Here is a 13,089-nt window from a genome sequence, read left to right on the forward strand (position 1 = left end):
AGAAGGAAGAAGGGAGGCGGCCGGGGGCTGGGCACTCCGCCTTCTCCGCCGGGGTCCCGCCCGGCGCCGCGCACCCCAGCTCCGCGCTGCCGGTGGTCACCTCGGGGCCAGGCGCGCCCGGTTGTGCGGAGCCCTCCGTGGAGCCTGGGGTCGGCCTGTCCTAGCTGGCAGTTCCAGTCACTGGTCTTGTTCGCTTCGCTACCCTAAAAAACACGCGGGGAAAGCCGCCCCCTCCAGGCTGGGTGGGGGTCGCACACGGTGGGCTGTGGGGAGCCCTTCTGCCTCTCTCCGGGGGCTTGGGCAAAGCCACGCTTGTATCCCCGGGCACCTCTAATTTAGAAGTCAGGGCTTTGCATCCCTTGCCCCACCAACATCTGTTTCTGCAGGAGCCCACCGAACTATCAGTCCCGGCCTCGGGTGGCAATGCCCATGGGGACAGATGTTGGAGCAGCACAAAAATAAAGGCTTCAACCAGCTCGTTCCCCCTGCCCTGGCCTCAGCTCTACCTCCGAAGTGACCGGCTGAACAAAAACCGGCCGGGACGGCGGCTGCGCGCTCGGCTGGGGCTGTGTGATGAGTCCCCCGCTGCTAAAACGGGGAGGTTACACCTAAAGCACGGGGGATCTCGGGTGTGAGCGGGGCCGTGCGCTCCGTGCGAGGGCAGGGAGGCTCGGGGCGGCGGCGTGGGGAGCCGCGGGGCGTGGGAGGGACTCCCGCGGCGGCGGCAGCGCAGCGGCGCCCGTGGGAATGTTCACGGCCATCGGGACCTGCCTGAGCAGGGCCAAACTCGCTTCACGGTTTAAACTGAGGTTTAAATTGACTGCGGGGTGGGGGGGAGAAAAAAGTCTTGCAATGCGGTAGGTCGAGAAGGATCAAAACTTGCAGGCGTCCGAGATCATCTCAGCAGAAAAGGAAAACTTGGGGCTTCGCCCAAGATTTGGGTTTTATGGTGGGGGCCGGGGTGACGGCGGCGATGACAAGGCAAGGCGTGTGGGGCTCTGCTCCACGCATGCCTCTGCAGCACAGACCGGAGGGACAGGCCAGACAAACCCCAGACTTCGTGTCTCCCGAGCCTTTGCATCCCTCTGCTGCTCTGATGGGTTCAAAAATAACTGGGAGTGTCTCCTGGGACTGAGGCTATGGGATAAATCTGACCCTCCAGCAGCACGTGAGAAGTTCACTAAATATCCCTGGTTAAAAATAATACCTTGATATCCTGTACCTCCTGTGTGGAGGTGGAAAGCTCTAATGCCACTGGAATGATGGGCGCTGTGCCCTCGGCAGCGAAAGGGCCTCTCTGTGCCCAGAATATTGCCCTGCCCTGCTCCTGTTCATCGGGAGCTTGTTTTCTTCTAACTCTATGGTTGTCTGGGATAGGTGAGCAGGCAAAACCCAGCCACTTCCTCTCCCCAACCCCTGGAGTAGTTTGGGACATGAAGCAAGCCCAGAGAAGTGAGATGGGAGATAGGATCCCTTCCTCTCCATGTGCCTTCAGCAGTCTGGTTCCAGGTCCCCAGACAGGAGTGAAGGATGTTTCCAAGATGCTCAGAGGAGGGAGCAGCCAGAGAAGGGAGACAGGAAACCACCTCGGCTTTCCCTCCTCTCCTCTGGACAGCTATAATTCCCAGCTTTTTCTGGAGGAAATGGCCAAGAGCAGATGATGAAAAACTTCCCAAAGTGGCACCAGAAGAAATTATCACTACTGCCATCCCAGGGTGGCAGAGCCCGACCTGCCAGCTGCCAAATGCCGGCACAGCAAGGGCGGAAACTCCCAGCCCGTGTGAATTCACCAGGCACCAGCCCTGCCTTCGCATCTTCCACGACCTGATGATTAAGAGCAAATTATAAGCTGGTGCTTTGGACCAACTTAGCTAAAGATCAGAAAGGAGACTAATTTCATATCATCACCACCGCAGAATGCAATTAAGTGGCTCTGCAAAGTTTTAACGCAAGTTGTGACAGGAAATTTAGGAAAAAAATAAATCCCCACACCCAAAGCCAGCAGCTTCATCTAGCCGAGTCGCAGGAGGATGTACCAAGGCTACCGAGTGCTCCCAAGGCGTGGAGGGTGACCTGTGGGCTACCTTACTTGGCCAGACATTCTCTTTGTCAGGAGTTTTTTCTTGGGTTGCAGCAATTAAAGCACCAGAAGTCATTAAAAACCCCAAACCATCACCCAGCTGGTTGTTTTAAACACCTGCCTGTGGATTTCTCCCAGCTGTCAGGTGTCTCCCATGCCAGGGCTGCGTTGCATGGCACCCACCTCGTGGGTGCCCAACAGATCCTGCTCCGCTGAGCCCGAAAGCAGGAGAAGGTGCCGGGTGCCAGGGGGAAAAAGGCAGCATCCCCTGGGCACAGCGAAGGGAAGGCTCAAATTTACTGCACACTGCCAGCGGCTCCACTGGGACTGCTGTGGGATCCCCGTGGGCAGGCTCCCAGTGGGCAGGGATGTGCAGCAGGAAGGACAGGTTTGGGAGGGAGTAGCTGTGGGAAGAGTGGCCTCTCCACGTTGCATATTAATGCTCCTTGTGCTTTAATTGCGGTGGGACCTCTCCTGCAGAGCCATTAGCATGCAATGCGGAGGAACATGTATTTTTGGGATGCCTGCCTGGCTCGCAGACTCTCAGCCATGGGGAGGGGGTAGGCTGTGGGATGCAGGGAGAGGAGTCTTGTCCCCCCCCTCACTCAGGGATGCCGCTGGAGTCGCAGCTCCTTCCTCGAGCCCCTGAATCATCCCCGCTGCCATCTGCTGCACCCTCGCTCTTCCCCGCAGATGTCCTTCTTCCTTCCCCAGAAGGAGATGAGAACCGAGGATGAGGTGCCAAACACGACTTCAAACAGCATCTAATAAAACACAGGATTAATTTCTTCTGACTGGTGCTCAATGGCTCTGATTAGGCAGAGCAGGATTTAATTAGCTTGTTTGGACTGCCTCGAAGCCCATGCCAAAGATGGGGGAGTCTCAGTGGCTGGGTCTCCCCAGGCCCCGACCAAGACCTGATGTGGGCCTGCAGGACCTTCCCCTTGAAGAGCAGAGGCCACTGCCTACCCTGCCAGGATCCTCCTTCAGGATCCTGTGACCACCCTTTACCACCCCGAATGGGTGCCCTTGGCTGTGCTTAATCCCAGTGATACCCATGGGGCAGGCACAGGGGAATTCCAGGAGCAGGGTGGGATTTGATGGGGGACACAAGTTCGTGGCCCCACCGAGGAGTCACTACTGTCTTCCCCAACAGTGTCTCATGTCTGAACCCCGTGCCTCTTGGCAGAAACCAAACTTGCCCTGCCACCAAGACCTTGAATTTAAAGTAACCCTGTTCTCTCCCTGATTTACTACCAGTTGCTGGCTCCTCTCCTCTCCCTCCGCCTGTCTCCTTTAACCCATTTCATTATCTATGCTAGCTTAGGCTTGTCTATGTGGGAACATCATGGTGAAGTTATTGCAAAATAGATGGGCTGTGAATGTAAAGCGTGGCAGCTATTCCCCAGCAGCTCCCTGCGTGGCAGCTCCAATTCCTCACCCGCAGTTCCTGTGCTAACCTCGGCTGCAGGCAGGCATTGCAAAGTGCTGAGCAGGAGCACCCGTGTGGGACATGGCTCCTGGGCTTTCCCCAGGGAAAGCTGGGAAACCATGCTGCAGTCCCATAGCTGGTGTTCCTGGGATTTTAACTCTGTGGGTTCCCGGCATTGCAGAGGAGACAGACAGGGGTAGAAGGCACAAAGGGAGAAAGCGACAGGGAGAAAGCTGAGGAGCAGGACTTCCCTGGCTGAGGAGCACAGAAAACTTGCAAGCCTCAAACTCACGCTTGTGGTGTGACTCCCAAGGAACGGGGCAAAGGCAAAACCCAAAATGTCAGACCCTGGTTACCCTGTCACCCTGACAAAGTGTCACCTCTGCTCACCTCTTGCCACTGCCAGCTGCTCTGGGCGAGTCTGATTCTCCTTGTTCCCACCTCCTTTGCCACTACCCTGCATCTCCCTGCAAGGAACATTTTGCAATGAAATATCCTCTCCCAAAGCAAACCAGCATGCAGGGGCTGTGGTCCTGCATGGTGACAACCCCAGCCTGGCTCCCAGCAGTGCTGCTATTCCCATGTGGTGCTGTCTGTGTCTGACCCTACTCCTCCCCTGTGGCTGAGCTCCGGTGGCTGCTATGTGGGGACAACAGGGCACTGGCATGAAGTGAGGATGCATCAAAGGGTTACATATCAGTGCTGCCTGTTGGTCTCCTATGGCAATGGCATAGCAGGGACCCTCCCAGGACATCCCAGCAGAGCTGTGTGTGCCTGCAGACCCTACAGATGACAGGATGGTGCCTGTCCTGGAGTTTTCTCAGTCATCCCACAGGACAGACAGCAAGCTGTGCCCCATGCCAGCCATTCTCAAGCGAAGGGTCACAGCCTCCTCAGAGTAGCAGCAGTTTTCAGCTGCCTTGGGAGCCAGGCAGAAGCCTCTGCACCACCTAAATATCTGCAGTTCAACATCAGTGGTTTCCTCACCCCCCTGCCCTCGGCAAGGAGGGGTTTAGGCAGGGAACGGGCACCCAGCCGGCGTTACGGGATCTAAATCCAGCTCTGCTGGGTCTGGTTTTGAGCCTCCTCTCTCTGCCGGGGCAGAGCCTTTGGGTCCTATCTCTCTTGTTTCTTCTCCAGGCTGAGTCCCTTATCTGTCACCTCTTCCATCTGTCTCCGCCTGATATGTGCCGCCAGCAGTGCCCTGAGCCAGCCACCCCCTCCAGCGCCCTGCAACGGGGCCAGAGCACCTCTGACGGAGGGTGACCTTGGGTTTTGGAGCAGACCTTCCCCCTGCTGCCACTGGCCCCGTGGGTGCTCCCACAGCAGGGTGGACCAGTGCCAGGTGCGTGCATGGAGCTGTAAATCTGCTGCGAGTGCGGCGACAGTTTGGGTACTTATTTTAGCAGCCTTATTTTAGGTAAAAGCTGCTGCAGGGTGAGCTGTGGTCCAACTGGCTCTGCTGCCCACGAGGGTTTCCTCCATCGCTCCTGGGAGTTTTGTGGGAGGAAGGGAGACCTCAGGGCTATAGGAAAGCAGTCCTTTCCAGTCAGCAGCCTGCCATTGGAGCCAGTGTCCTTAGGGACGCTCGCCTCTGCAACATCCTCCAAGGTTTCAAACCCAGCTCTTGCTGCTTGGAGGGCTTGCTCTGGCTCTGTTCACACACCCAGCCATGCATGGCCACCTTGCTTCCCATCAGGCAGTGAGGAGACTTGGCTGGTGCTCATCCATCTGGTCTGCAGAATGCTGTATGGAACAGACTTGCCCCTAGGCCATAGACCACACTCCAAAAGCCCTTTCCTGCTCCCACACAGCACTGAGCACCCCTTTTTCTAACTAAAAAACCCTAAACCAACCCATTTTATCAAGACCATGTTCTCCTGGCTTGCACCTTCACTTTGTCATATGGAAACACTGTGACTGGCTTTGCCGCTCTCCCCCCACGGACCTTCAGGCAGGGAGCCACTTCCCCCCCCCCCCCCCAGCTTTTACCTTTACTGTGTTCAGCACGGTCTCTTCCTTCTCCCTCTGAGCACTCGCCGCTCATCCAGCCTGCACGACTTGCTGACCCAGCACTCCTGCCCGCTCCTCCATCCGTTTTGCCTCCACACGTAATGCACTTTCATATTCTTCCCTAGGAAGGTCGTGCAGAGCAGGTCACGGTGCTGCATCGGGGGCTGTGACCACGCAGGGGTCCCTGTGCACTGCCTGACCCCTGCACCTGAACTTCCCTTGCCATCCACCCCACTGCTTGGCCCAGACACCTCCAGGGATGTGTTTTTGGAAACCCCAAAATACCTGAGTAGAGGGCTGCCTGCAGGACAGGTGCTCCACTACAATGGCCCCGCTGTGCTGGCCATGTCGTCTCACTGGTCCCAGCCTCACTAAGCCATGCTCAGTACTTAGGCTGCCCACAGCCTCCCCACATCCTGGCCCTGGCTGCTGCCAGATGAGTGGGGAGTGGGCAGAGGCTGGTGACTGCCTGCAACAACAGCCCAGATGTGAACCCCAGCCCAGATGTGTACAACAGCCCAGCTCTGCCAATGCCACAAGCTGAGGGATGTTTTGTGCCAAGGCCACTGCCCGAGCGCGTCCCTCTGCTCCCAAATCTCTTCTGGGGGCTTTGCCAGGCCCACAGTATGCCCATGGCCACTGCTATCATTCCACCCATGGAGAAACACGAGAGCCATTGCACGAGACCCAGCCAAAGCCTTTCCTGTTCCAATCCATGGGCTGCTCACCACAGGGCCTCGTTAGCTTAATGAATGAATTTCAAAGCTGGGCTTTCGGATGACATTTGGGCACACGGCTTTGGGCAAAAGACTTCTGGAGTGCCAGGCTAAAGCACAGTCTCCATGTCTCCAAAAATCCTCATCTTCTGGTTTCTGAGTGAAATAATAACCAAACCAGGAGACTCTCATAAAGGAAATCAGCAAAGACAACTACTTTTATATGTGCGCTTAAGTATTTAGGTCAGTATTTTTAGAATAAATAGCCGTGGGTTGGTTCCTATCTTTTCACTTTCATTTTTCACACTTCAGCTTCATTTTCCTGAATCTGGTTATACTGAAGCAGCAATTGGGTTTTTTCAAAGCACTCACACCTACCAGTGCGCTGACCTCACTGCCTCCTGCTTCTCCCTGGCTCCTCTGGCCTTTTCTTCTCCTCTGAGATATCATCATGGTTAGGAGCTGTATCTGAACCCCCCTGCTATAAAGGTTTCCCCACAAGCTGGCGAGGGAAAGGAGGGAATGGGCTGCAGTAGGATCAGCTCTGCAAGGGAGTGAGGATCTTTGCTGGTCTGAACCAGGCAAGGGAGGCACGTGTGCCATGGCTCACGATGGATGTGTGTGGCTCCCTGCACGTCCCCAGTCCTGCTCCCAATGCCATCCAGTCCCTTCCCGCTCCAAAGACAGCCCTGGCCACGAGCTGGGCGTTGCACCCTGCAGCCTGCTATTAAAAGCAAACCATCTAGAAGAGTCCTTCGGAGTGAAAGCAGCTTTTAAAGGAAACATTGGCAGCCTCGTTTGGCTGCAACAGCGCCTGCTTTGCTAACGGCCTCCAAAATTAGAAGAGGCTCAGAAACTTAGGATGGATGTTACTGCAGCAGAGTGGGGAGGGGGTATGAGGGGGAGGCTCCAGCCTGCTCAGCCTCAGCTGTGCTTCCCAGGAATCAGGATGCTGCTCCGTAGCTCATTGATACAACCTTTTTTGGGGGGGGGGGGGAGGAGAAGAAAAGATTGGCATGGGAAGAGAGCATGGGGCACAATGCCTGGCCGGCATGGAAATCCCAGGCATGCATGTGCTGTTGGAAGAAGCAGCGATCTCTGCTGTGCTAAACACGCTCCACGGGAGCCACGGAGATGTGCCAAAGCCTCTTCATGACTTAGCTCCTAATAAACACGCTGCAGATGGGAAACGAGCCTTTGGCTTCCCCCAGCGTGGGTGAGTGGCGAGCTCACCCCAGCGACGCTCCAGCCCTACAAGCTGGGGGGCCTGGGGGACATGGGACACGTCTCTGCTGGTCCCTGGAACTGGGTCTGGGCTCCTGCCTGTTCTGCACTGCCCCTGGGAGAGTTTTTCCCGAAGTAAAGCCTTCCTCCTCCGCGGCTCAACGGCCGCTTCACCTCCAAGAGTTATTCACAGATAAACTCCATAAATTTGGGGGACAGCCATTTTATCACTCCTGGCAGCTCGGTGCATTGCCTGCCACAAGGTGAAACCGCGGGAGCTGGGAAGGGATGGGAAAACCAGCTCCCGGGAGAGCTGGAGCAGCGGGGCGCCTGGCCAGGAGCGGCTCCACTCTGGGACAGCTGGGGCCACGGCCGGCTGGATCCTGCCCCGGCTCCTGCTGCCCACCTGGGGTTTCTGAGGCTTTGTTGGATATAGAGAGGCTCGAGAGCAGCAAACCTCCTCCTCCTCCTCCCTGCCTTGCCTCCATGGATGATTTATTTCGACACGCGACTCCATCCTGTTTTGCTGCATCACTCCAGGCGTTTTATTGCCTCTGGCCTGGGCTGGCGACATCCCTGCACCCATCCCTGACCTCCCAGGAGCAGAAAGGAGCCTTCAAGCCCCTGATGCCGGGGCTCATCAGGATATTGTAATTCTCCCAAAGTTTTGGTGGTTAGTTGGCCTTTCCTGACCTCCCAGAGCAGCTTCCCTTCTCCTGCCCCCTTCCTTGAACTGTTGGTCCATCACTGCCTGGTGGCTTCTGCCCGGGGCTCTTTAAGGTGCTCATTGCTGGGAAGAAAACCTGTGCTTGTCAATTCACTGGGAATATTCTGCTGGAACATCACCTGTAAAAAATAAACGCATTTTTAAAATTTACATCCTTAATTGTGCCCTGCACTTACAAAGGTGCAGGGGTCTATTCAGTAGCCCCAATGGCTCCGTGAGTCTCTGTAGTGATGTGGCCCTTATTCATAGTGGGTGTGTGGGCAGTGTGCTCTTACAGATGGGCACCACTGCCATCCCGGCTGGACACAGACCTGTACAGGCTGCATTCCTGCCTGGCATGCTGCACCCCAGCCTGTTGCAGGGCTGTCCTCCCGCCAGGCACCGCTGCTGGCAGTTTGGATTTTGAATTTTAATTTTGACCAAGATATAGGCTGTTTTATGTTCATGTTGCTGCCAGCCTGGTATTCCCTTTTCCCATGGGAAAACCAAAACTCCGGGGTATGATGACTGCTGGAGATGCTAATGGGGAGGACGGGAGAGGGGCTCCCATCCAACACACTCCCTGCACCCCTCCAAAACTAACCCCTTCATTTCACAGCCTCCCTGGAATGCCGCGCAGCCATTGAGAGCGGCTGGGCTCGGTGTCTAAAATTCCCTGTCTTGTAATAAAGCTTTTTCCCCCCTCTAAACCTGTGAGCAGGAAGAGCCCCCTCCTCTTCTGGGCGAGATTTCCACACCTCAGTGGCGGTGGCGAGCGCTCTGCATGGCTCGCATTCAAATGAACCCGGCGCAGGCAGGCGGGCAGCGGTACCGGTGGGCTGCCACCCATCCCCTCTCCCAGCCCGGCCCCACGCCCGCGGAGCCGCCGATGTTTTTTGGGAAGGAGTCATTTGCCTGCCGTGGGGTTGGGGTTTCTGGGTCTGGCGGGAGCTGCGGTGTCGGGGTTTCCTGTTTACCCGCGCAGCTGTGCCGGCGGTTGGAGGGCGGTCGGTGCCGGGGGGAGGTCGGCGTTGGCCGAAGCATCACCGGTGCCAAAACACGGCCGGGGCCGGCAAGCGGCTGCGGGGTGCAAGGCCTGCGTGCAGAACCCCAGCCAGCAAAAGGCTTTTTATGCAGGCGGCACCAGCGACCCGCCGGTAGATGCTGCATGCGCATAATTAATTAAATTGCATAATTAATAACGTTGCATTATTGATAAAGGCCTGGGGGGCGTCCCCACCACAACCAGGGGGCGAGTGCCCCCGTGGCCCTGCAGCCCAGGACGCGGAGGCGAAGCCCAGCGCTGGCAGAACCCGAATCCCGGCGTGGGCGCGATGCCTTCCCGCCGCTCCCCTCCCCCAGGGCAGCGGGAAGGAGGGCAGGAGGGTGGGCAGCGGGGCCGTACCCCGGCCCCTCTCCCGGTCCGCGTCCCTCCCCCCTCGGTCCGTGTCCCCCCCCCGGGGGCCGCGCGGCGCCGCGCGGGCGGGGCGGGGCGCGGAAGGGGCTTCTTGAAACCGCCGCGCGCTGATTGGCCGAGCCTCGCTCCGCCCCGCCCCCTCCTCCTCACAGCCCCCCCGCCCTCCCGCCCACCCCGCTCCGCGGGGGCCCGGGGGTGTCGGAGGGCGCCGTCCCCCCGCGGTGTCCGCCCCCGGCCGCGGGGACAGGCGGGGACAGGCGGGGACAGGCGGGGACGGGCGGGGCGGGTCGCGGCTCTGGGCCGGGGCGGCCGCGGCGTGAGGGGGGAGCGGGGGGAGCGCGCGGGGCGCGCCGCCGCTCGGAGCAACGGCGCCCCCTGGCGGCGCGCGGCGGCGCCGGTTCGGCGCGGACCCGCGGGGGTCCCGTGTCCGAGTGTCCCCCCCGTGTCCTGTGTCCGTGTGTCCCCCCTGTGTACTGTGTCCGTGTGTCCGAGTGTCCCCCCCGTGTCCTGTTTCCGTTTGTCCCCCCTCAGTCCCGTGTCCGAGTGTCCCCTTGTGTCCGTGTATCGTCCCGTGTCCGTGTGTTCCCCCATATCTGTGTCCCCCCGTGTCCGAGTGTCCCCCCGTCTCTGAGTGTCTCCCCTGTGTCCGAGTGTCCCGCCTGTGTCTGTGTGTCCCCCCATGGTGCTGTGTCCGTGTGTCCTCCAGCAGTCCCTGATCCCTGTATACCCCCTGAACCCTATGTCCCTGTGTCCAGGGATGTCCTGTGCCCACCCCTCCCCACGTGAATGTCTCTGTCCCTGTGCACGCCCAGTGTCCTGTCCCCATGTGCCCGCGGGTGTCCTGTGTCTGTCTAACCCCTCCAGATGTCCAACTGTTCGTGGACTGTCCCGGGATGGCCCTGTCCTCATGTACACCCCGAGTGTTCCTGTCCCCACAGATTCTCTGGGACTCTGCCTGCTCCTGTGGACACCTGGAGCTACGCCTGTCCCCATGGCCTTCCCCCTTGCAGTCCCTTTCCACATGGACCACCAGCACCTCCCAAACCTCCAGAAAGTCATGCTTCCCACTGGGCTTTTCCTGCTGCCCTGGAAGCGCCAGGAAACCTCTGGTGCTGCCCATCCCCATCAGGGCTGGACTCTGCCTGGCTGCCCCATGTCCCGTGCTGTCCCATTCAAACAAACTTTCATTGCTCTGAGCTTCGGTGTCTCAATTAAACCCAAGCTAAACCCTGCCAGAGCCTGGCTCAGCTCAGTGGCACACGGCCTCTCTCATCCTCTCCCTGGCAGGGTGGGCAAGTCGGCCTTGAAATTAAGTAAATACCAATGGAGGAGTTGAAAAATAGGTTACCTTGTAATTGATTTTTTTTTTTTTTTTTTTGCCTGCAGCTAAAGAAAAATTAGCCTCCCTGCTATCTTGTGCAGTGTGTTTGAGAACGTACTGGGGTGTGTAGTAGCTCAAGGGGTGGCATGACAGCTCCTTGGCCCAGCCTTTGCCATTGCTGCTCTTCTGAGACTGGCTTTTTTTTTTTTTTTTTTTTTTTTTTTTTTTTTTTTTTTGTCCCTTTCCCCAGCCTTTAAGCTCCAGGCGCTGCCAGGGAAATCTAAAGCTTTGATAGCTTGGAGGAGCCAGGAACAGTATTCCTGGCAGAGTGATGCAGCCCTGATCCTGTGCCAGGAGCTGTGGGAGAGCCCTTCTCTGAGGGAGACCCAGGCTCGTGGGGTGCCAGTTTATCACCCTGTCCTATCACCCTCTGCCATTGCCTCTGTGCCAGCCAGAGCTGCTGCAGCCGCCGTGGGTAGCAGAGCCTGTCAGGATGAGAGGGTGGTGCAGGGCAGGGCACCCCAGTGCTGGTTCCTGAGCAGCTGGAGGGCTCATCCTCGCTGGTGTCCTTTGTACCCCCAGCCTACACTCTCCTCCCTGGCAGTGCAGAGCTCCTGATGCAGCAAGACATGAGACTGTGATTTATGAAGTGCATTAGTATCACTTTTTCTCCTCTTTTCCATAAGGAGTCATTTGTATGGAGGTGCCTGTGTGCTGCCCTCCCTTCCTCCCATCGGTGCCCAGGTTTTGGGGGGCCTTTTCCAGGGAGAAGAGACCTTCAGCTCACCCACCCCTGCTACATTCTGGGGGTATGGGGTCCCTGCACATTTCCTCTCAGGGGCTATGACTCCAGAGGCTGTGGGTGCAGATTGTCGGGGCTTGTGGGTGATGACTGCACCCCATGGCTGGGAGTGGGATCCCTGCTAAGGGAAGTTTGGGACACCCTGAAAGCCTGTCCAAGCCCCTGGTGTTGTGGTCTCCCCCAGCAGTACAGGAGAGCTGGGGTGTCAGTCTCCACTAACCCTGTTCCTAGTGTGGGTCCCACTCCTGGCCTCGGCACCCATCGCCAGCATCCCCTTAAAATCTGAGAAAACCTACATCTCAACAAAGACCTACCTCGTGCCACAGCCCCTTTTATCCACTGCCGAGCCTCAGAGCAATCCATCCTCCCAACTATTCCAAGAAGCCATAAAACCAATAGGTCACTTTTTTTCCCCCCACCGCTCAGCAGTAATTAATGGTTTAATTAACACTCACGACATCCAATTCCCATTGCTTTGCATGAGCAGCCTCCGCTGCCGGGGCCTCGCTGCGAACTCTCCGGTGAGCGGGGGTAGAGAAAGGGTTAGCCGGGAGCTGGTGGGAGCTGCCGGCTGGAGGCCGCCCATCTGGCCCGGATTTCTTCCGAAGCTGCAAAGTTCTCCTCCTCCCGAGCAGCCGCGGCATATCCAACACGTTCCACAGCCTGCTCTGCTTTTGCACGGGCTTGTTTTCCGTGCGGCGGCTCTTACAGCCCAGGCAGAACCCGGGCGCCATCGGCCCTCGGTATTTACCCCGAACGATTTTCCAGTGTTTTAACACCAATCCCTGGGAAATTTTAGCTGTCCCAAGGAGAATAGCTGCTTGTAACCGGTTGCTAATTACGGGTATGAATGTCAATTAATTCATTTAGCTAATTATCCACTCTCTGAGCATCACGCACCAAAGAACTGTAAAAGACGGGCATATGGTGATGGATCAGAAGGAGGGGAGCTGGTGCCGGCTGCGCTCGCTGGGCGGCCAGGGCGAAGGGATGCAGGCAGCCTGAGAGCTCGGGAATTACAACATTATGCTAATTGGGCCTGGAAAACATCAACCTCTCCTTGCAACTTTTGCTTGGAGGCTCGAGCGTGGGTCAAGCATCTGAAGTGTTTCTGATTGTGCTGTTCCCTCTGACGAGTGGGAAGAATCGTTTTCCCTTCATGGAACAAACCTTTTGATCCTAATCTCTGGCTGCAGAAACAAACAGTCCTAAGGAGGGAGGGAGAGATCCCTGAAGAGCTTCCCCCTGGCCAGGGGCCTGCGTGCTAAAGGTGGGGAGATGTTCTGGAGGATGCTCGTTGTGATCTGGTTTGCAGGCTGCTGCAAGTGGGTAGAAAACCATCCTGGGGAGAAATATCTTATTTGCTGTCCCAAAAGGG

The sequence above is a fragment of the Chamaea fasciata genome, unplaced genomic scaffold, assembly GCF_029207755.1.
Source record: "Chamaea fasciata isolate MVZ Bird 193981 ecotype frontalis unplaced genomic scaffold, bChaFas1.0.hap1 SCAF_10, whole genome shotgun sequence".
Lineage (NCBI taxonomy): Eukaryota > Metazoa > Chordata > Aves > Passeriformes > Sylviidae > Chamaea > Chamaea fasciata.